Here is a 24,849-nt window from a genome sequence, read left to right as displayed (position 1 = left end):
AGAACAATTCTCAGTAGTGAGGTGTAGTTCCTGCTAGCATAGATTTAAAATGACTTTATTGGAATTGTGTGTTCAGCTTCATCAAATCTATTTTACTGTCTGCACAATAGAAAAGCTCTTTATCTCAGTAAGCAATTATAACTCAATTATAACTCCTACAGTACTTCAACATCACTTTGCCTGGAAGAAAGAAGGAATGGAAGTCTAGGAGAGATCTTCGAGACTAGGGGAAAGTATTTGACGTGAGCAAGTGGGAGTCTACCATTAGCCATATTTGCACACTCCTTTGAATGCAGGCAGTACTATAAACATGCAAATAATTCTTCTTTAATAAAGTTATTTTAGATCATAGTGTTTCACCCTTAATAGAGTCAATGACTGATAGGCACAAGTGATCAACTATATATGCTTTTGTCAGCTGAACACGTTTTCATCGTTCTTAAGAATCAAAAAGGAAAAGAACCTTGTCTCTCACATGGGTGATGCAATTAAATTGATATTTAAAGGATATTTATGCAGAGAATGAATGTAGTATACATTAGTCAATCAGACTATTTGAATTCTTTCTCAGCATAGCATGTAGTTTATAACTGAGTAATTATGATAGGTGGTAGAGCATATTTCTTCTTGATTAATGAGCTAAAGCTAAGCTAAAATGTATATAACCACCCATGAAAAAACCTAGCAATGCTTAATGCACAATTAAAAACAATTCTATTACCAATAATACATTTTGGGTCACATTCATTAAGTTCCCTTTTACCAGTTACAGTTCTTCAGTGTCCTCCTGTGGAGTTTGTTCTTTCTTTGTGAAGAGTAATTCCTGAAGTATTTTGAAATGATAGGCCCTGTTCAGGTTAGTTAGGCAAGTTTGCCGTTGTTTGCATTTTTCATTAACAAGGGAGTAACAGAAGGCAAGCAGACACTGACTAAACCTAACCCATGTTGGCATATTCTTTCATCTAGAGTTTTCAAAGCACCAGATAGTTAAAATACATTTATTTTTCTTTGCTCTGGATTCCAAATGAACCACAGATGTGAAAAAACACCTCTGATTTGTTTTCTTTGCTGCTTTTTCCCTTCTCTTAAAAAAACCCCAACATGTTAATTATTAAATACAACAGTAGAGCTCTATCAAAAACACAGTTAGCTAATGCTATACAAACTGTACTTGTAAAAATGTAGAGTTTATCTATCTTCTTGATTAATTTAATATTTTATGGAGCATCTTGTTTTACTTTACTTATAATGTTTCCAATCAGTTCTACAGGAATCTAGAAATTAAATCAGTGGTTAAATCAGCAAAGCTGGTACATGTCAGCATTTGTTTCTACATCTTTGAAACTTCAAGGATAAAATAGTTCTTGCAGATGGCAGAGTCATTTGTAGTTCTGTAGGTTTATTAAAAAAAAAATCTGGCTTCCTTCATTTGGAAATTAAAGCAAAATGCCAGCTCTAAAAGTGTGGACGATTTTAATATAAGAATAAGCATTGTTTATTTGAAAGTCATAGAGATTTGGTGAATGTTTTTTAAATGACAGTTGCCATATTTTGTGATTTTTGTTTTTGTTACAAGTAGTATAACATGTAGGCTGTCTTCCTGTTCCCAATAGGAAACTGACTGCTTTGCAGTCAATAAAGTTACCAATTAGGGCTACTCTTAGTAGTTATTTTTTGTACTGTGGACACCTGCATGCTGGGAACTGGCCCAAGAACTAACAAATCAGTTTCACATTTGTGAGAGCCCTCTCTAAGTCAATAAAATGTAATTTCAGCACAGTAGAAAGAACTATTTATTTCTGGTTTGTTGGGGTTTTTTTAATCCAGTGGTTGCATAATGTAAAAGGCATAAATGGTCCTGGGAACTGGAATTGGACTTGACCCTCTGCAGCTGTTCATCCAAACCACTATACTATAGAACCATACTGCTTCTTTCTAGCTTTCCTCCTGGCCAAATGAATCTTGCTGGCTTTTCACAGTGGTCCAGCTTTAACAAGAGGGGCAGAGGTTACCCTCACTCAGGATAGGTTATAACTGATAGCTAAGTCCCTCTCCTGGGAGATGTTGATTTGCCCCTTCAGGCCAAGGCAGTCATAAAATTTACATCTCTCACTGCCAAGGCAAGGTGATAACCACTACACCTCTTCTTTGAATTTTAAAGAAGCAGGTGTGATTACATTTGTGAGGGCCCTGCTATTGGGTACATAGGAAGCTTTCAAGTAAAAAGAAGTTACTTGATAACTTTTAGGTGCCTCCAGGATTAGACAGCTTGTGAAGAGGGTTTTCCAGGGTTTTTGACTTAGCATCTAAAGTCTGCCCAAGTCCTCTTTTAGGTGCCTCAGACATTTCTTGCACCTGGCCCTTCGCAACTAAACTGTGGCACTTGTTTGGAGGAAAGTGAACGACTAGTTTGTAGAGAATTCTGGAATGCAAGGGTGAAATTGACTCTGTGGGACGAATGTATTATAGGGAGCAGTTTTCACCTTCAGCCCTCTGTGCTGATTCTCAAGAGTGGGAAATGGAATGCATTCTGCTCATTCAGCGTCCCTCTCCTGGGGGGGGGGGGAAATCCCATTGGGTAGGGTGCAATAACAACTTTGAGCACAGCTGGAGAAAAGTTTCTGTTCAATTTGCGGAGCTACTTTTCAAAACCAGGAAAGATCTATATTGAAAATATGCTGTCCTCCCCCTCCTGCCCACCCATCCCACCTTTTTAAGGAGAAAAATTTTCACCATTTTTCATTATATTAGTTTGCATATTGTAAAGGCAATTTAGGTGAATCAACAAAGTTTTGAGATGCATCATCTGCATGATTATTTCTTTTTATGAATCTGCCCCAGCTGAATTCATGAGTGATATATCTGGCTGTGTGCATTTTATACCCCTTTCTTTTATTATTCTTCATATAGTGCTATAGTTGCATTATGCTTTACAAACATATAGGAAGACGGGGCCCCAGTTGCATAAATCTATAATCTAACCACATGATGGTACAGACCATTAGTCATATGAGCAGTATTGGTGACTTGTTCCTCTGACTAAGACTTAGTTGTATGAATCTAGGTTTGAGAGAGGGTCCTGTGCAATTCTGAGCTGAATTCCATACTTTTGAACCTTTCTGGAGGTCCCACTGGGTGTGATTGATCTAGGGTATTGCAACCCCATGCTTACTGTAGTAATTGAGCCTTTCTGAAGGTGGCATCCGTGGCACTAGAATGCTGTGCCCAAAAATCATAGCGTAAAATTTATTTTTTCTAAAATCCTTTATAATAATCTCCTAAAAGGTATGGAGTTTTTTTTTTATCTGATTGTTTATTTTGATGAATTACATATATAATTAGGGACCTACCTAAATCATAGTTTTGCAGGTTTCTCAGAAACCATGAAATCTGGGGTTGCCTGCAAAATCTGGGGGGGGGGGACTCATAATAAAAATAAGTTTGTATTAAGTCTTCCCCACTTGGGTGGGCTTTGCAGCCTACCTGGGAGGGAAGGTATCAGCTGGCAGGGTGGCATAAAGGGGCAGCAGATAAGGCGGTGGCACCCACCTTCTCCTTCCTCCTCCACCAGGGCCTCTCCATCAACCAGCACTGAGAGGCAGAGATGGATGAAAGCAGCCAGCAGTCAAGATGGCAGCAGCCCCTCGTCCCTCCACCTCCATGGGGCTTCTCTGCCAATCAGTGCTGAGGAGTGAGGCTGCCACGAAATGCCCACAAAATGGGCTCTTTATGCTGAGACAAAGCCACAAAAATAGCTTTGTCCTGCCTTAAGTAGGTCCCTATGTATGATTTATAGTATCCTAAGTATAATATCTGACAATAATGCAACACTGTACATTATTGTATAAAATTCTACTGATATTTGTTGCTATGTTTGAAGCTTAGATACTGAAAATTAAACAACCCCATGCAGCAAATATGTAAACTGGAGTTAGTACAGTGACCAGAATATAAAGTGAGGCAGGAAACTTATATGGAAAATGGATATTTATCAAACTGAAGAGTAAAAGTGTGACTGATAGTGTAGAATTGTCTTTGTTCCCTACTGAGTGAGGGTATGGATAGGCCCCTGAAGTCATTGCTGTCTATAGGTGAACTATAGGTGTTGAGTACATGGGGGCCCAAGGGACCTGTCCCACTCGGGAAGAGGGCTGTTGGTGCCCAAACCTGAGGAAAAATTATGTATATTTCTATTTTACGTTGTGAAAGATAGATTCAGTTATGTTGAGCATGCTGGATGTAAGGTGACACTTAAAAATGATGACTGAGGCCTTAAGCTATTACCCGGAATCTGGATTTTTCGTTTGCTATGGAAGAATGTGGATTTTCTCCTTTAATAGGAAAAAAATGTGGATAGTCTCCTTTAACAGGGAAAAAGACAGGAAACTGCAGGTTTCCTCTTACATGCTGGCAGAGTTCCACCCTGCAAGGGGCTGCTTGGGGCTGGGGGGGAGCAGGGAGGGTGATTGGAGGCAGGGGGTGCCACGTGCATGTGCACATGGAAGCCAAGCAGCAGCGGAGAGCAGCTCCCTCCAGGTAAGCCTATGGGAGTGGGGGGGAGGGGGCACAGGAGACACATGTCGGGGAAGCAGGGGTTGCAGAATTTGCATGGCGGGGCAGGGAGGCACAGGCAATGCAGCAGAGAGGCAGGGGGGACAAGGGAACGTGGTGGGAGGGGGAACACATGCTCCTGAGATTTCTATGCACACAGCAGGACACAGGGCTGCAGCCAAGCTGGACCAGCTCTGGGCAGGAGCCGCCTCTATGGTCCAGTGGGTGGGATCCAGCACTAGGAGCAATGGTATTATCCAAAAAGACAGAGGTGCTGATGAGAACCTATTACAAGGACAGTTAAATGCAACACATCTAAGTAAGCTATGTGGTCTTGCCCATTGCATGCAGTCCCCCTCAGGGCCAACTCTTTTGAAGGCATGGTGAGCCACTATATCGTATACATTTCAACTTCCTCTTCATTCCCACAGCTGAGATGAACCTTTCTTTCCCAAGTACAATGATTCCTGTTTCTTCAACACCATTAAGTGATTGGCAAACATTATGAAAATGGCCCTAAGCAGTTCATAGTATTATAGTGCTTAGGGTTGGAAGGGACCTAAACAGACCATCAGGTCCAACCCCCTGCCCCAGGCAGGAATGGGTGCCAGGATCATATCATCCCAGCCAAATATCTGTCTAGACTCCTCTTGAATACCCCCAAGGTAGGAAAGAGTACCACCTCATTTGGGAGCCCATTCCAGAGCCTGGCAGCCCTAACTGTAAAGTAATGTCTCCTAATGTCCAGCCTGAACCTTCTCTCTAATAATTTGTGGCTGTTATTCCTAGTAACCCCAGGTGGTGCCTGGGGGAACAGAGCCTCCACCAATTCTTGCTGGTCCCTCCTGGTCAGTTTGTAAATGGCCACCAGATCCCTTCTCAGCCTTCTCTTGTGGAGGCTAAATAGGTTCAGGCCCTTTAGCCTCTCTTCGTAGGGCCTGCCTTGCTGCCCCTGGACAATGCCAGTGGCCCTTCTCTGGACCCTCTCAATGCTAGCCACATTCCTCTTGATCCCCCAGTTCATCCAGAAACCCTCTTGCCCCCTGTCTTAGCCTGTCACATATGATTAGTGTGGCCCCACCTTCCATGAGGTGGAGCTGGACCACGTTGCCCTGTGCCTCATCTCAGATGAGTCATCTGTATATACATTTTTGGAGTACCCCAAGAATCATGACAAGAACACCTGGTTCCAGTCATGAATGGGGGGCTAATTAGCACATGCATCCTTTGTGAGGGGTATCTGGAGTATGCACACATATGGAATAGTGCTGGGTTGTGGGGTCACCATGGCTTGAAGTACTGTCAATTCTGGAGCCCATTCTAACAAACTATATGGTAAATAATGAGCATTTTTTATCATGTATATTGTACTAAGTATAAGTAGATACAGAAGCACATACCAAAACAGGACCTCCACCATCTTTTCATCATGTATAATGTGTACACTCTCCTCTTCCCAGATCCATATGATGGCTTAGTTTTCATCAGCTAGTGAGAAGTGAAAACCTGGCCATGAGCCCAATCTCAGTCAACCTTCCTGTCAATGGAAAGCCTAAAACCAGAGCTGATACTTAAAGTCCCACAGCTCTCAGCACCAGAAACACAAAATCTCCGATTGTGCCAGCTCCTCTGCACAAGATGGTAGTGATGGAGGGGGTGGTGGGAAAAGTTCCTTGGATTTCTTCTCAGTCTCAACCCACTTGCTTCAACATTAGGAGCAACATTGCTGTAAGTAGCTTCCATTTCTGTGTTGTATTTCTTTCAGTTTTGTTACCAAAACTTTTCTGGATATGCTAAAAACTGGGATGAGAGTGCCATGGAAGCATGATCACATAATGAATGCCCAGAACTGGGGCTTGGGTAGTTGTATTCCCAATTCCATCTTCAGACTTTCTAGATATATTTGGCCAAGCCATGCAACCTGCACACGACTCAGTTGTCTATCAGCATTAGTGTCAGTGATCCCTCATGGTTGAGGATGATCACTCCAATGGGTAAAGAAAAGGGTTGTAGATGAGTCCATTGATGGCTAAGGCAGCCAATCCTAGAGCTGCAGATTCTCTGGCATATGCCACAGGTGGTGGTTAAAGGTGTTATAGGTATTGGTATTGGTTATTGTATTAGATGCAAGACTAGTGAAAGAAGTTTGCGTGTGACTTTTTTTACATGAGGAGGCTGTTGAGCATTGGCAACTGCACAGATCTTGGCGGAGGAGAAACCTGTGTCCAGTGGCAAGAAGATCCAAGACAACTAGGGTTATTCTTCAACAGTAGCCTTCATCTGCCTTTGCAGCCATTAAGAAATCTTCTGTACCACTGAGGTCTTTGTGTTGTGTTGGACTGCTCTTTGATACCTCACCTTTAACCTTACCACCATGGGTGACCCTACCAGGAGGACAAGACTCCTGATGGTGTTGCTCTCAGGGTCATTGGTATCTACATACGAGCCTCTGTACCCTGTCAAGATGACAGTCAATGGAGAGGGTCTATCAGCAAGACTAGGAAGAATCTCATAGTGGGAAGACTAGTTTAACAACATCTATACAGTAGTTTAACATCCTCAAGTGTTTTAAGCAAAGTTATTAGCTGATTTCACATATGTAGGTAGTTAGGGATTGGAAAATAATAGCCATGGCAAGAATGGAACTGGCAGCCTAGAAGTGAAAGTCTCAGCAGTCTATTCCCAGTCCCCTTGTCTCAGCTGCCATTCCTAAATAATTATGGAGAAAGTGGCTATTTCAATGCAGCAAATGACAATAGTGATTGCAAAATACATAATTAATTATTCATAACTTACTAGAGGTGAGGACTAGACTACCTAGTCGACTACTGATGCTAATATGCAAAAAAGGCTTTTAAGAATTACATGTTGAACAATGGACAAACACGATTTTAGTCGCTTACCTCTAGACAAAAGGAGATTTTTCTATGAAATACACTGAAAGCTATATCCAAAGTCATTGATTTTTTTTTTTTTGATACCATATGTCATTTTTTCAAAGGCTGCATGGTGATAAATATTTGACACTGTAATCTTCACACTTATTTTCCAGACTTCTCAGTTATACTCTTTGTATTTGTAGTGCACTGCATAAAAATATTTTCTGCACATCTTTCCATGTGCTTCCTGTTTCTTTGTGGCCTAGAAAAATTCAGCCTGTCAAACACAACATGTCTGATGATGTGGACATTAAATAATTGTTTAAAATCTTTTGAAACATTGTCCTAGGAGGTTGTGTTTTGTGTGCATAAGTCAATTAATGTGTTTATTAACGCAGGTTCTAGTAAATATTGGACATCAACACTCTGTGAAGGCAGTGAGATATCACCCTATTTCACTTTAATGGAAACTTCTGTAGGTGCAAATAAAGTGTGAATCATGCGTACATAGAAAGAAGGAGGGGTATAGTGCTACCAGTTCATTGATTTATTATAGGGGAGTATGATTGCACCACCCTATTATTAGGGTTCCCTGACACTTTCTATTATCAGAACCTGTTTTCATTTATCAATAATTTCACAAGACTTTAACAAGCTCAGCTGTAATTTTTCATACCGTGTATCTCTTAGTCTGATTCTTTTTTATTTTCTGCAAAAAATAGTTAATTTGTCTCTAGAATGAGAGTAGGGACAAAAATGTTGATTTGTCCAATGTTTAAAAATTCTAGCAACTTCTTCTTTAAGAAGCTTTATCACATTTATGCTTTGAAACAGACTTTAAATTTGGCAGGATTATTAGTTCCGTATGCCCCCCCAACAGACAATTGAAGCATGCTTTTTATATGTTTCAATTCAGGTTACATTACGCAAGATATAACAAGACAAAGAAAAACTGGTTTGAACCAGAAAGCTGCAAGAGGGCATAAACTGTGGTTTGACCTATTGACCTCATAGGTCTACTCAGCTCAACAAGGGAAAAGGGCGGGAGAAAGAGCAGATTGCAAAATAAGCGGGGAAAAAGCAATCATTAGCAAACAATGCACTAACTCAAAGAAGTCAGCAGAAATTAAGGCCTGGGGTTTTCTTCTTCCACAGGTTGGACAACTGTCTAGCAAGTGCATCTCCATAAAATGTCTTATTTCAAAATGCAACCCCCCCAAAAGAAAACAAAACCCAAGCTTCAGTTTTTATCTATATTCTACTACATACAGAGCCAACTGTATGACGGTGCTTCCATAAACCAGAAATAGGGGACTGCTTAATATAAAGACAAGTAGAGTAATTTCTGCAGAGATGTTGCTGCTTCAGGATGGGATTGTGGGATGTCCAGTCATCAGAAGCTGTCAGAACAGCATCTTGGCTGAAGAATGGAATAGGGCAAGTGTCTGCATAGAGCAGGCATGGTAGAATTTGAATGCGGAGGTTACAATACTGACTTGCAGGTGAGATCTTTTGACTGTGGCATTTCTGTGATATGTCTGGGGAGCAGTCGTGTTATCTTGGTTTTGTTCCCAAAGGTGTGTGGTAAGCATGTGTTATTACCCTGAAATAAAATAGTTTTCTGATAGCATACTGTTAGGTTAACAATAATTTAGATTATTAAGAAGTATTAGCTTTACAGCTGAATACAAGGCATGACCTGTGGCCTAGCAATGTTGCTGACCACAAGGCAGAGTGATAGCTAAGCCTTTGCTTATGTTAAGTAATCATTTTAACTGTGTTAACCATTTTCTGAGTAAAATGCAGCAAGTGAATCTATGTCTGTGTGCTGTAAAATCAGCTACAGCAAGGAACAAGATAAGACAAAGAAGCCATTGTTCTAAGTACAGTGATCGTGTCCTTAACAAGTATCTACCACTGTGCAAGTTCTTGCTAACGTATCATAATGTTACTGCTACTTAACTTTAGCTTTTAGAAAGTGCTAGTTCAGCTTAATAGAAATATGCTGTTATGAAGATCTGTGAAGCACCGCCCAAGTATTGCTTTTGTTAACCCTGTAGTCTTGCCTTGTTGTAAAAAGTATAAAAGAACGCCCCACCCTTTGGGGGGGCCATTTTGCCTCTTTGCTGGCTTAATGGTCATTGCTCGAGCAAATATACTGCAGTAAAACTTTACCCGTGTTGTCTGGTCCCTATGCAGCTAGACAACGAACTCCAGGGAGTTTTCTCCCACGACAGGTGCAATCTGCATTATTGGCTTGGCAGGCATATTCTCTGTCTGACAGTTGTATTTTTAACTTGAAGGTAGGATACAGAGCAGTCTTTAGTGCATGTGGCCCAAGTGATGCAAAGCCTAATATTAAAAAGATACTTTCATCTGTTATGTTAGATGAGTGTTATCTAGTATACTGGGTATGGAAATGATCTTGCCCTGCTTGGAAAGACAACCAATTGTAAATGTAAAAAAAGCTACAAAAACATTTAGAACCTACTGAACTTAAAAGATCAGTGGTGATAAGATGATAAAATAATTCATACCTAGGCATGAAGCTGGGGAGGTGTGAAGATGCAGTTGCACCTCCTTTTGATTCTTCTTCTCAGCGCAAGTTTTTGGGTGCTTGGTAATGGGGGGGGGGCCCAAACAGAAGCAGGGAAAGGCTGTAGCTGCACAGAGTGGGGTCAGGAGTCCCCTCCTTGACTCCCTGCTTCCTTACCCTGTGGGAGACGCTTCTGGTAGGAGAAAACATGTCAAGTGTCACCACCAAGAGCCAGATTAACCCTTCTAGGTTCTGCAGTCATCAGCAAATTAAGGGCTTTGGATCCTCATTTGCCCTACCAACTGCAGTGGTAGCAGGGCCAGGGTAGGGGCACAAGAAGTAGAAACAAGGACTGTTTCCCTCCTGTGCTCTCAGTGGCTCACTTAACTGGTTTGAAATGAAGAATGCATGTTGAGGATTAGATTGAGAAAAGTAGATTTGGGAAAGAGGAAACTTGAGGAGGTTGGAACTGAAGAGATGGTGGGAGTCAAAGGACTGAGGGAGACTGAGGCTGGAGGGTGAGATTGGGAACTGGGAGCTAATGGAGGAAGTAAGGCAGAGTTTGGGGTGTCTGAATGCCAGGGGTCAGGAATGGATGATATGGTACTGGAATACTGGGAGAGGTTATATGTAGAGATTGGGATTAGAAATGTGGGATGCCAGGTAGGACTACCTGTACAAAAGCAATTAAAATGGAATAATGCTGGTGCCCTGCAGCTCTACCAAGGAACAGTGAAAATTTTCAAAATTTCTTGTTACATCAGTTCTTAGGTTTTAAATAGTAGTTAAAGAAGTGGTATACTTTATACTATTTCTCTGTAGAGGCAAAATGCACATGTCCTGTAATGCTTAAGAATGTAGGACCTATTATATCCTTAGTATGAAAGGAGCTAGTATAAAATATCAAGAAGTAGTGTTCAAAATTCTTGTTAAGCCACTCCTTGAGCCAGTTTGCTTGGGTTTGTAAAGAAGAAATATGCAGTTATCATTAACTTAGTTACAATCCAAAATTTTTGAGGGTTCACTAGAAACAGTGGAGACTCAACAAGGTAACTTTCAGCTCATTGTATTTCTCTGTGTTCTTTAATATATTCTTAAATTAAATTGCATTGCTAGGTCTTCTAGTAACAGTGGGATAGGGGGAGGCTGTTCACACAGCTGTATCGCATAGGATTTCTGCTTCTGCAGCATTTTTAGTGGGTTCATTAGTCTGGCGGGGGGAGGTCCCATGCCATAACACATGCCTTATACCCTGGTTTAGGGTTCAGTGGAAAATAGCCACCCTCAACTTACTATTGACCAAGTTCCAATTGCTGTTATTTTTCAGTTATTAGTTTCTTTGTCAATTCAGATGAGATTCAATAGATGCCATCAGTGTATAATTTTTTTTAAAATGTATTTCTTATTGGAGGGTTTTTAATGTTTTGATTCACTTCCGAAAAACGTATATTTTTCTTTTTCCTAGAGTATTAATTCTAGTTTCCTTCTCTAAGTGATTTTTCTTAAAATTTGAAAGTTATCCTTTGATTAGGTAGATTGTGCTTGCTCCCCCCCCCATTTATGCCATATGTTTCATACCATTTCCATAGTGTAACAATGTATTAGAAAGCAAGGTCTAATAGTTTCTCATAGTTTCTTTATATTTAGTGGACCTGATCCTGATGTTCTTTGATTTATGTCATATGTGTTAGACATTTCAGCACTCGCACATCTTGCGATAGGATATGAGATTCCAGATTAGAAAAACAAAACAGATTATTTATCTTCTGTGAGATGTGACTATCTGATACCAAAGGTAGACAAATACAGTTTCTAATTTGGGGTGAAATGTATTTCCTATTACCTTGAGAATCTTGCCAGTTGCTCCATATATACATAAATGATTTCTGAGTCTTGCAGAAAATAATTTCTAGTGAAGGCAGTGGGAAGCTAAAACAGTAGCAAAACCAGATCACATAAAGCCGGACATGGGTGGATCTTGAGAGGCTGATCTCCCCAGGTATGGGCACTATCAGCAGCTGAAGTGAGTCCTCCCACAACCCCTGCTGTTTGTTTCTGTATGTTGAGGGTGGAGGATCATTGGAGGTCAGCTATGGGTATGCTCTGGGGTATAGCAGTTGGAGAGGTAGGGGAAGGTGTGGAGTTACAACTTTGCCACCACTTGTCCTGTTTTTGGGAGCTGTTAAGGTGGAAGCTGTTTGTTGGGGAAGAGTTCTGAGGAATGGTCTCCCAGGGACTGTGGGGGGTCATGGGCACTAAAAGTCTTTCAGGGAGGGTGGGGTCTGTGGGGTAGAGGGACATGGGGTGATCTGGGGCTGGGGCATTATGAAGATGGAGTGGGGCAAGGGGCAGATGGGGTTTGGGCCTGAGGATATGCTGGGGACTGTGGGGATGAAATGGGGTGTGAGTAGGTTTGGAGCAAGAGGGATGGTAGGTAAGGGGGGGGCCCAGGTGCTGAGTGGCTGCAGTAAAGTTTGAGTGCTTAGAGGGGCAGGGGAGGGCTCAGTGGGGGTGAGGGAGATGGTGAGGGTCCAAGGGAGCTGGGGCATGATGAGGACAGGTCTGTTCAGTGTGCAGTGGATGCATGGGGACACTGAGGAGTCAGAGGAGATGTCAGTAGGATATTAGGGGAATGGTGGGTTCTGGGGCTTGGAGCATGATGAGGTGGGGATGAGTAGGAGGATTTGTGCAATAGTGGGAGGCAGAGTGGAGTAGAGAATATTTAAAAGGGAAGGGGTAATCCATAAAGGGCATTGAGGAGCACTTTTGTGCCACGGTGGAGTGTCTGGGGGATCCACATGTCAAAGTACAGGGTGTGGCAGGGCAGTAGGGGGCACTCCTATGCTGAGCCACCTGCCTCACTGTGCCTGACCAAAACCCTACTTTGAGTGTCTCCTCTGGGGTGCCCACATCTGGCCGACCCCCTTCCTGGAGCACACTGGAAGCTTGGGGTAATTGCTGCTAACACCTGGGCCTTGGTCTCTGTTAGGGCTCTGTACCACCTGGGGTACACAGACCCTGCTGACCTTGGGGGTGCTTTGCCTGCTGGTAGTAGTTCTGGGTGCCCCTTTAGCCTGAAGCCACCCAAGAGGTTTTCAGGTAATATTCCACCAAGCTTTACTAGGAGTGTAAAGGCCTGTCCCTCCTCTCAGGCATTCACAGCTAGGTATACTGTAACAGATAGCTTTTATTAATCTGAGAGAGGGAGAATGGGGAAGGAGTATAAAATAGAGGCGTATTAGAAAAAAAAAACGACTTGAGCAAAACAGAATGGGATTGTTGGCCCTTTTGAATACGCATCTAGTTTACTTAATCCTAAATTAGTGGCTAAATTTCAGGTGAGTTACTCACATGTTTATGAGAGACTGATGGAGCTTTGGAGGCCTTTTGCTTGTTTCAGCTTCCCACAAATGTCTCCCCTCCTCCAAGATGGAGTGACCCCTTTTTTATAACTTTTATGACCTCAACACTAACTCCCAACCAGCAACAGGCATTAGTTGAAGCAGACCAATCTTTTTAAAAGATGTCAGCATCCCAAGGTCGGGGGGGGGCAGCGTCACCAAATACGCCCAGCAGGTACCTGGGCGGAAGCATGAGACCAAAGGGTTTTTGCACCACAGGCCGGAGGGGGGGGGGGGCGGGGGCGGGGCAGTGTCTCAGACCCAGGGACAGAGAAAGAGAGAAGACGATTTCTTCACACTGGGAATATTTCTGTTTGTGGTTAGGCTGGGGGGTAACAGCTGAACTCCCTGACACCAGGTACCTGTCCCCACCTGGAGCAAGTAGTCATCTTCTGCCCCCAGTTATATTTGTCTTTGTTTTTGTTTAGATCTTAAATGGAATAATATGGTTCTACACTCCTGGCTTATTTAAGCTTCTAATTTCTTTTTAACTGTAAAAATGTGTTTCCTGTTATGTGATGATGCACCATGCCACCTATACTCCCTTTTTCAAAATCCTGGATCCCCCATGGGCTGGAAGGGTGCTAGACAGACTACTGCCAGTTTGTCTATTTGTTCTGAACCTCTGATTTCCTGCAATTCATCAGGCAACTTCTGTTACCCGTAGTAATGAGCTCCTTGCTTGCATGCAGTTTCAGTGCTTACCAATGGGGAAGTTCATCTTATTAGGGGAACATGGAAGATGTTCAGCTTTATAACCTGTCCCTTTTTCTTGCCATTAAATATCTGGCAGAGGAAAAACACATTAAAAGGACATTATTAAGGTTGCAAAGCCAAGCATTCAAAAGTTATGAAATGTCCAATTTAATGCTGCCCTTGAAATCTCATTTTAGCCCCCTTGTGCCCTGATCATCATTTTTGCCATTTTCTAACTCTAAGTATCTGAATTTGTTACATTAATTCTGTTTTAATGTACTTTTTGTGTATAAGTTAAATCAGGCTCACTGAGGAATAGATATGATTAACATAAATAATCAGTTATGAAAGACTGAAAGACATTTCCTAAACAAAAGTTAATTCAGTGCATTTATGTAAGTGACAAAAAAGGGATTTAGCACATTAAAGAAGCAAAAGGAAAGGTGGGGAGCCACTGGGAAAAGATAATATGCACAAATAAAATATGCTGGATCCTGTTCTCAGCATGATTTTGTCAATAATGGAAATGGAAATAAGATTGGGTCCATAATAGAAGCAAATTATAGATTTATTTTTTTCTTTGCAAACTAGTAGTCTTTTTCATATGCCTGGAAAAATAAATAAGTGAAAGCACCTATTGCAAATACATATTTTTAAAAAATAAAATACATCTTTATTTCCTAAGAAATACATTGGCTGTGGGCATGGTGTGTCTAAACTTGCAATTAATATGACTGAATATATGCCAAGTCAATTTGAGCTGGAGTCAACTAATCCTGATGTTACTGTCTACGTGTGTGTTTAAATGCAGTAATTTACTGCAGCCTAAAATAGTGCCTGTGTCTGATGGGACTATCCTATGCCAGAGTAAATTAATCTACTGCACACTAATTGCAGCATGCATGTAGACAGTGATGCTTTACTGCACATTAAATTAGTCTAATGTGCAGTAAAGTGCACGTGTAGATGCTCCCTGTATTGCTGATATCAAATGCCAAATTTTCCTTTTAAGTAATTTTTGCTCCTTACTCATAATAGCTAAAACTTCACTAAAGGGCAAAATCTGAATATCTCTGTGACACTGCCTAAAATTAAAAGAAAACTGTAGAATTTCTGTACAGGCTTTTGAGTATGGTAATGTAAGAGTGATGTATCTACGATGGTCCAGAAATTATGCGAGAGGCAAGAGTTTCATAGGGTGTTACCTTTTATTGGACCACCTATGTAGGTGGGATAGCGTTAGATGAGCTTTTGACTACAAGACATTCCTCATCAGATCTAATCAGAACAAGCATAGTTCCTCTGCCAGGCTTTTTAATTAACTCAAATTTCTACTTTCTGTTCTTGTCTTATTTCTCTCTTCTCTTTTCTCTCTTCTGTCTTAAACGCCCACTTAGTTGAACTGTTGCCGTTGGAATGCTCTGCTCTTCCCGAGCTAACGTTTATGATAGCTGCACCCATGTCTTCACCATGCAAACAGGGCTTGTTCATAATTATTTGGGTACCTGGCAAAGCTTCTTGACAAACAAAAGGGCTTACTGAGGTGATGCCAAAGTCAGAAAATACATATAATAGATATTAACAATTAACAGTGTGTGAAAGAGAGAGAGTGGGAGAAACAAGTCTTTTTTTATTCAATATTTGTAGTAGACAAACTCAAATAGTTCTATAAAACCTATTTAAAATGTGTGAATTTTCCCCCTTAATTGTGTATTGTGATTAAACTGATGAGGACCAAGATCTGGAATTGAGATTATACTGTTGGATGAAGGCTAGAAATATTTTACTAGTCTTCCTGCTTGTCACAACCTAATCCATTCCTTTCTGGATGTACACTAGTCTGTTGTGACCCATTTACTGGGTCACAGCTTCTTGAATTGCTGTTAGGTTTCCAGGGTGTGGTTCTCACTAACACAGTTCCAGTTGCAGGCATAGTATCTGACACCTTTGGGCTATATACCCAAAAGTTATGGCACTTTAGACTCTGAAACCAATGCTCCAGCTCCCCTGAGTTTTTAATAGCATTGAAACATGCCCCTAGAATCCACCTGGTGGCAGGAGTTCTGATTGCTTAACCTCTGCAGGTACAATGTAGCAGGAAAGTTAGTAAAGGCGTTAATAATTTAACTACTTACATGTCTGTCTTCATAAAGCACACCAGTGTTACTGACCTTTGGAGCAGAAACAAAAACACTCCTGCATATAGTTCTCCAAGTCTGATCTGCCCTTCCTGTGAGTTTGGATAAGATTCATAGGCCAGGCAATTGTTCCTGCTTTCCTGTTTTTCAGCTCTTTAATTTTGTCATAAGGCAGTGGTACTCTGTTCCAGTGAAAGCATTCCCTCTTAAATAGTCATTTTGACCCCTTTGCTCTGGTGGCCAGTAATAGATACTGCATTACACCCAGCCATATATTTCTGTAGGCATACTGAGGCTCCAAAATCCCTGTATGCTATCACCTCTTTTGTAGACGTTTATTGTTTTGCTTGGTTTAGTGGTTGAGAGGTAATCAGAGCTGATGACTCTAGATTGCTCTCTGACAGCTTTTCAGAGTAATTCAGCTGTGTCAAGAAAGTGTCAAGCTAGGTGTCAAGGATTTGCAATGGACATTGGAGTGCAACATGAGGGTCACACTCCAACAGGAAGGAAACAATACAAAGTGGAGTCCTGAAACAAAATGTAGTGTATTAAACAAAATTATGGTGGTCATAGATTGAGTATGTCTGTTTCAAGCTATTGTAATACCAACCTAGGACTAACTTTTTTTGTATGATTTCCTAGGGTAAACCTTGAGCACAGTAAAGACAGCTGTACTGGTAGAACAGTTAAAAGACAATGATATCATTTAATGTCACCAAATAGATATGAAAGCATACTTGAGGGAATAGTTTTAAAGTCTAGAAAGTAGCGTTTCTGAAGCTGGCATAAAGTAGGCCACAGTTTATTTTGCCTTTTTCTATTGCATTTTGCTTAAGGAAGGCCCTCTAGTGACTTCTGCCTTTTTTACTGTGAAACAAAGCCTTCACAGACATAGTGTAGATTGCACAAGTGTACTTAGGTGGCTAAGTGCAATTTTATTCCACACTGCTTGAGTCTCTGAAAAACAGTTCATGCAAAAGGTAGGTGGGTCGTCCTTCTCTTCACTGTTTTTTGTGATTAAATCTAAGGGTAGGATGATGATGTTCTACAAAAATAGATGCATTCATACGTTTTCAGGACTTGAACTTGGAGGACTAGAACCACACTTGGCCACCTAAATCAACCTAGATACCTAATAGCTGGAACAAAATCTGGCCTCAACCTTTGCCTCTTCTGGCTGTGAATAGATGTCAGTGTTACAAAGTGAATCTGACTGCTACAACAATGGCTATGTTAGTCTGCAGACAGCATTGGACAGTAACACTGAATTGTGAACCATCCTAAATATCCCAGTGAGGAGTCCAGTAAACCTAAGTGGGCATGTTCAAATGTTACATTCCTACCCATGGAAACAGTTCCTCCAGTGAAAACCCTCAAGTGTACAAGCATTCAAACAGTTTCTACTGGACCAAAAATGGCTTACTCTTATTGATAGGAGCTGCTGCGCTGCCCTACAGCATCTCAGCATTGCAATGCATGTGCCTCGTCCCTGTGACCCTTCCCTGCATCCCCTAAGTCAGTCTGCGACTTGGCTGAACTCCATTGTTCCAGCCATGCACAGAGAAAACCTTTCCCCCTGAGGAAGTCCAGCCCCTCTCCATAGCCCTGTAGTTGTGCAACCGTTAACCTCTTCCTCCTCCACCAAATCCTGAGCAGGCACCAGACCTCACCCTGCCCTCGCCATTCCTAGAGCCTGAAGACCTCACACATTTCTCCAAACCCCCTGACTCACCCCCTTCCTGCAGACTCTAGACCCCACATTGGTTTCTAGACTCTATGCCATTTCTCAGTCCCTGACTTGCTCTCACCAGGGAACTGGACCCTTGAGACCCTCTCCCCTGCCCTTTGGTGCCCTAGTCCCCTGACACTCTTGCCACTGACCTAAACTCTGCAGACCCTGCCACCACTCTTTCCTGAGCCCCCTGACCACACCCCTCACTGACTCCAGACCCATGTGGGTCTGCAGCCCCCAATTCACCTTCAACAGACCCCATACTGGTGCCTGAATCTGCTCTCCCCATAGACCTGAGACCTTGCGTTTCTCCCCAGTCCTGTAACTTACCCCCACCAGTAACTCAGACCTTGCAGACCCTGCTTTTGCCAGTCCCCAAGGCCAATGACCACCTTTTTGCCCCATGGAAGCCCCAGACCCTGTCCCAGCTCCAAGACTTGACTTTTCCCTGCTAGGGAGCCAGATTCTGCAGACTCTGCCAGCTCCTGAGCCCCCTGCCTCCCCCTTGCCAGTGACCTGCTTACTCAGACCCTGCAGATCCTTCCCCTACCATTCCCTGAAGCCCCTAAGCCCCTTTTAGATCCCAGACTCCCTGCCATTCTCTGAGCTCCCTAACTCACCCCCTGCAGACCCCAGACCCTGTATCATTCCCTGAGCCCTTGAATCATCCCCCATCCCTGCTACAGGCCCCAGACCCCCTACTGATTCCTAGCCCCCTGATTTGTATCATAGATCTCAGCCCCCCACCATCAATCTCAAGCTTCCTGACTCACCCCCTGCTAGGGAGCTGGGGTGAGACTAACCCCACCATTTTCTGGGCCCCCTGCCTCCCTAGACCTTGTGTCAGTCCCCAGACCCCCTCCCCCAACCCCTTAAAGACCCCAGATTCTGTGCCCTTCCTTGATTCCCCCCTGACTTGCCCCCCCACCATGGATATGAACTCAGCAGCCACCAACCCACCAATACCCAGCCTGGCAGCACCCAACCTACCAGCACCTGACCCATCAGATTTACCTTACCTGTGCTGGAACTGGGTGTACTGGCTGGTGCCAGAGGGGTAAGGGTCCACTGAGGGCTGCTGGAAGGGAAATTAACAGGCCTGAAAAAACAACAGATGTACTCTAGGTCTGCTATCTCAAAGCCTGTCAGCTGAGAAGGGAGGAGGGGAGGCATGGTCTTCAGGACTGGCCAGCCAGTCAGCTCTGACCTGTGCCTTGGCTACTGGCAGCTGTCTCCATGCAGACAGGGGAGCCTGCAAAGCAAGCTTGGAGGTGTGCACTGGCTAGGTGCTGTTGGCAGTGCAGGCTGTCTGTAGAGCGCCCAGGTGGACCCTGTAATACTTGCATAGTGTTCTTCTAGTAGGGTTTCCAACAGATCAAACTTCCATCAGTTCATCTGAATGCTTGCATGTACCTACTGTTAAAAGTCAACATTTTAACAATTTCATTCCTTTTATAAGAAAGGAAATAAAAGATCATAGAACTGTATGGAATTTTGAGATGTTACCCTTTACTTGTTTCACAAGCTGTGGAACCAATCCTGCCTTGGCATGTAGAGCCCATGGGCATGTTCAAGTCCTATTGAAAATAATTAAAACTCAAGGAAGCAAGTGGAGTTTAGGAAGAGGAACAAACTCATTTTGAACATCTTTACAATCTACTGTGAGCTGACTCACTGGGTGAATGTATTGTGTGGGTGAAGCTTAAAGAATAATGCCATCCTGTCTCTGTCTCTCTCTCCCCCTCTCTCCTCAGTTCAACTCCTGATTAGAGACAAAGCCAAACTAAAATACTGGATCTAGACACCCTCAATCCTTCATTTATTTTAATAGAAGAAACAAAATACTGTATTCAGTGACTGTCCATTCAGAATAATTTTTACTCTGATATTTATTCTGGAGATCTACTGTGTATACTTGAACAAACACAGCCATCTATCTTCTTTTAGCATGTAAAATGTTTACATGATATATTTCTTACATGTATACTAATAATTTGAGAAAGGAGTGAGACTTAAGGGGCTGGTGCCGTACAGTATTACTCCCTTCTTCATAAATAAGTCAGCATTTTAAATCTGCAAATATATTTTACTATACCTATCCATGATACATTACATTTTTAGAATATGTTTTAGATTCTATTTTATTTGGTCTACCAGACTGAGTTTTCCCTGACATTAAAAGTATAATGTTACTTCAACATACAACATGTTAAAATAATGACTAACTCATACCTAAGCTGATCACCATGGGCTTCAAGAAAACTTTCCTTCCCTGGATAGTATTGCATAATGGTGTGAAAACACTGGGTTAAAATGGTTTTAAACACACATTGGATCATTAATTTTAATGAACCATACAAAATTCCTCATAATTTTGTTGAATTTTGTATTGCATTGCTGAACATATTTCAGACATCTTATGAATCTATGGCTGTCGGTTTTTGGGGTTGGTTTTTTGGTTTTTTTTGTTGTTAAATAAAACTGTCTATGCTGGGGGTTTTAGATGCCAGTATATTGCTGTACCCATATAAACTCTAACTAGCACTGGTGTAGCTTAACTCAGCTTGAAGTCTTCAACACTTCTCTGGTTTTATAAACTTATTAAATCACTTGAGTCATCTGTTCTTTAACAACTTCAGCTATATGGAGTAGCTGTATGAATCTTTGATCTTCATGTCTACTTTGAGACTAAATCTTTTTGTCCATATATTTCTAATTAAGGAGTTAACAAACCTTGTGGCTATTCAGTTCTTTAATATATTTGGTTTGAATTTGTTTTGAAGATTTTCACTTCACTTTGGCATGTAATTGTTCTGCATGTCTCTGATTTATAGCATAGGTTTGATACTTTTGCTCACTTTCTTTTATGTATGTTTGTTATCCTTTCACTTAATTTTTAAGTGATCTTTTGAAATTGGTCTTTTGAAATTTTAACCTAACCTTCTCATTTCAAAAGAAGATCTATCGCATCCTTTTTCCAATAGCATTCAATTAACAGGTCTACACAGTTCTGGACTGGTTTTAATTGTATTGTTTTTTAAATGGATAGTGTTGACGTGCGAAGTCTTGTATAAGTGTTTTGAACAGTTTAAGTATATAGCTTGTTTATGAGAGTAAGCTACTAGTAGTTTTATATTGATGTAATTGCATCAATGCTAGGGGGTACACTGATTGAACTAAATTATTTTCTAAACTAATATAGTTAAACTGGTACACAACTGTATCAGTCAGTCCTTGTTATGTTTTTATTCTCACTTTTCTTCCTATATATCAGTTTGATTTCCTATCAGAAGGATTTTGGGGCAAATCTTGCAATCTTTTCACTATTTTATGAGAATAGCTTCTGCAGTTTTTGTCAACCTTGTCTTCTTTATAAAAAATGAGACTGGATTGTATATTTGAATATATGAAATAGATTCCATATACATGAAGTTAAGTGAAGTTACTCTGCTAAGATTTCAGTTTTTAAAGATAAGCTGTCTGACTGGTAGTCCAGATCCAAAATAGGAAGGTTACTATAATTGTCTTGTTTGCAGGAAGAAGAAGAATATTCCTCCATTTTAGACTAGTAGAGGAAAAAAAGGATATGATAAAATCTATCAGATCTGAAGCTTTTTATTTTGCTGATGAATGGATATTTGAGAAGTTACCTTTGTTGCATTATGGTTTTTACTGTGAATTTTCCAAAAATTGGTGACATGATATCACTTTTAAGAAGGGGAGGCAGGTGGATGTGAGCTGGGAGGACCCAGAGTGCAGGGGTGGGGAGGAATGGTACCAGACCTGAAGTAGAGGGAAGGGGGAGGTGAGCCCATACCTGAATGGGGGAGTGGGGGAACAGGCCTGGACTTGGGGGGGGGGGGGGGGTGGGAAGCAGGGCCAGACCCAAAGTGTGGCAGGGAGAGGGCAGGGAGTGGGAGCTGGACACAGGCCTCTGTTCCCGCCCCCCTCCCCCCCCCCATCATTCTTGACAGGCAATTGGCTAGTACATAATAATTGTCTTATACATGTGCAAAATAAAGTTGCATGAGTAATGTCAATTCTGGTGTTTCATAAATTTCAAACATTTCATTTTGCAATCAAACTTTAGCGTATTTTTGTGTGAAATATAAAAGGCAAATGACTGGAAATGTAAGACCATCTTGGTATTTATTATTGGGAATTGTCACAGGGCAATATATTTTTTTACCAGAAGCTAGAGGTGATCTGGGGTGGGGAGGGTGGAAAACTCAACTCTGTGTGTGACAGGGAGCAGAGCCTCTGTTATGAAGAATGAAGAAATAAAAGCTGGAAAGGGGTCCTTGCCCCTTTAAGACCAGGATCTTTTGGGCCAGCAAGGGCCAGGTAGGGCCCTAATAAGACACATGACTGGGAGCAGGGTGTGGCCTGGACAGATAAAAGCTTACCCATAAGTGAGGGGCAATAGAGCCCTGACATTGAGAGAAGGCTTGGCTGGACACTCTGAGTAGCCCTGGAAGGGGAGTGAGTTTTGTTGCGGTTTTCCTTTTGTTTTTGTTCCTAGTTTGTTTAGCCAAAGGGCCCATGAGATGAAACCTTGGGTAAAGACTGTGTCCATTACCCTGAAGCAAGGAAAGAACTTTGAATTGAGACTTTTTTCCTTTAAAAAATGTGGGGTTTTTTTGTAATGGAAACCTGGGGGGCTGGGAGTAGCTGTAAGGGGAGATGCTTCCTCTGAGGAAGGCTACAGCTGCACATGGAATAATCCAAGGGCCTCCTCTGGTGGCACAAGGCATTAAGCAGAGGTCCTGGTTTCTAGCTCTGGAATCTAAAGCATCTGGATTGAAAGAAAAAGTGGGTGAATGGTGGTCTGGACAGGAAGCCTGGGGAGCCAGCTGACACGAAGAGCCCTGCAAGGAGGTAAGAACTCCTCTTTGGATTCCTCCCACCCTTTGCTTTGGGCAGGGATAAGATATCTCCCAATTATTTTTTTCCCAATAAGGTGCCCAGCAGGTGAGTGGGACTGGGAGAACTCAAGAGTGGGGCAGGGGGCACCAGGACAGACTGTGTTAGGCAAAGACAACCCCTTCTCTCTTCGCACCACCTCCCCACCCCCAGCAGGTTCCGTTATATGAGTAAGGACTGAATCTGTCATTTTTGTCCCTGCTCTGGTTGGTCTTCTCACTTCAAGAACCACAATCCCCATGAGAAAGTCCTACACCAAGCAGAGTTCATTTGGTTTTGACAAAATGGCCCTTTTATATCTTAACTGTTATGTCATAAATGTGTAATGTCCATTTGTAACAGTATTTGTAGGTTTTGTTTGTATTGTAAGTGGAACACTTCAAATGTATATTTGTAATGCCATACACACCTCATTTATTGAGAAATCATATTTTAGCTAAGATCATTAAAAATTGGTATCTAAGCTATGTTATTTTAGTTAATTAAAATATACCTAGTTCATCATCATTTTTGTTTGTGTAAAAGAATTTTCATAAAACAATTATAGCATATTATTTTTTTCTAAATATTCCATACACTCTTACTGAATTATTTTGATGGTTGAAGGTTGGTATGTAATTGTTTGCTTCAAGTTAATATAATATATGTAGTCATTGTCTAAACAGAGCACTGAACCAAAAGGTATATAAAAATAGTTATAATAATTTATTCACAACTTTTATCATAAATTAATAAAGTAGTTTTTTTTCCCCTAAGAAAAGTAGTTGTAAATTACTATAGAAAAATATTTCTAGAGAGAAGAATTTAGCTGGTCATTTTGGTGAGTATCAAGTAAATTTAAATATCAGAAAAAAAACTACATAACTGAATTTTTTTGGGGTCAACTTACTTGAACAACTTATGGCAGTATATAGAACCAAGAATGTCTTAGGGTTATTAAATATACATGCTTTTTTTTCTTTATATGGCTAGCAAGCACAAGGGAAATCTGTTATGATAACATTTTATATTAACGAACGACATTGCGTGTTACCAATCACATCACTTAGGGGTTGAAACAGACATCACTTTTGTGCTGCATAAAAATTCTTATGGTGACACAAAGTGAAAGCAAACAGATGTCCATACCTTCTGTCATGCCAAAAATGCTCAAAGTTGTGGCCATGACAAGGTAGTATTAAACTGGGCCTTTTTATTGTGGCTCATGTTTGTTTGTGTAACCCGGGCAGTACTCCAAGAGGTACCCCCTCTCCAATTGAAGGGATCAAAGCAGGTGCACAAGTGCTGTGGGAGGTGTAGGGACTCTCCTCCCCCTATAGAGCAGAGCCAGACCACCACTGGGTACTTAACCATATACCTTTTAATGAGGGAACAATACTGCGAACACAACAGGCGTAAATCAGGGGGTATAGTGGACACTACAGTGCCCCAAGGGGGCAGGATTCAACAAAGGTTAGACACTTAAAATCATTGACAAAAGACAGGGTTAACAAAATATAAAACACAAACAGCAGAGCAAACAATACTGGTTGGTGAAATATAAAAAAAAAAAAAAAGCACAAAATACAAAATGTCAAATGACAAGGAAATATAGGGCCTAGGTACCTGGAGGGGGAGAAAGGGGAAAGCACAATGCCCCTTTCTACTGCAAGAAGACTTGCTTCTTAGCTCACTCACCCCAAGTCACGCCAGCTGGGACTTGAATTCAGACCTCCCACATGGTAGGCAGAAACGCTGCCACACAGCCACCACTGGTAGGGCTGCTCTAAGCTGCTAGGGGTCTTGACCTACCCAGAGCCCTGGCCTCACGTTGAGCTGCCTGGCCTCTGATTGGAGGAGCTGGAAGCCAAGCTGGGAACCTGTCAGGTCACTGCTCAGATCCCTGCTGAAGCGGGAAGCCACTCCTGCTGGCCACAGCCTCTCATAAGGGATCCTGGAGCCCAGTAGGAAGCCTCTCCTGCCGGCCACACACCATGCTGCTGAGGGTCCAACT

The 24,849-nt window shown here is 41.8% G+C and overlaps 1 protein-coding gene across 4 annotated transcripts in view; it reads right to left on the bottom strand.

Moving 5' to 3' along the window:
• The window catches only part of LOC132244850 (uncharacterized), a 95,674-nt gene that overhangs the window by 21,993 nt on the left and 48,832 nt on the right, over positions 1–24,849 (bottom strand). The window contains exon 4 of one of the 4 annotated variants that reach the window (XM_059717467.1): positions 18,953–19,011. The exons of 2 other annotated variants lie outside the window; for them this stretch is intronic. The gene's annotated coding sequence lies outside the window, so the exon portion shown is untranslated. The remainder of the gene's footprint in view (positions 1–18,952; positions 19,012–24,849) is intronic. One more of the 4 variants, XM_059717473.1, reaches the window with a different exon arrangement.

This window comes from Alligator mississippiensis, chromosome 1 (assembly GCF_030867095.1).
Source record: "Alligator mississippiensis isolate rAllMis1 chromosome 1, rAllMis1, whole genome shotgun sequence".
Classification (NCBI taxonomy): domain Eukaryota; kingdom Metazoa; phylum Chordata; order Crocodylia; family Alligatoridae; genus Alligator; species Alligator mississippiensis.
This window is presented reverse-complemented; position numbering and strand designations above follow the sequence as displayed.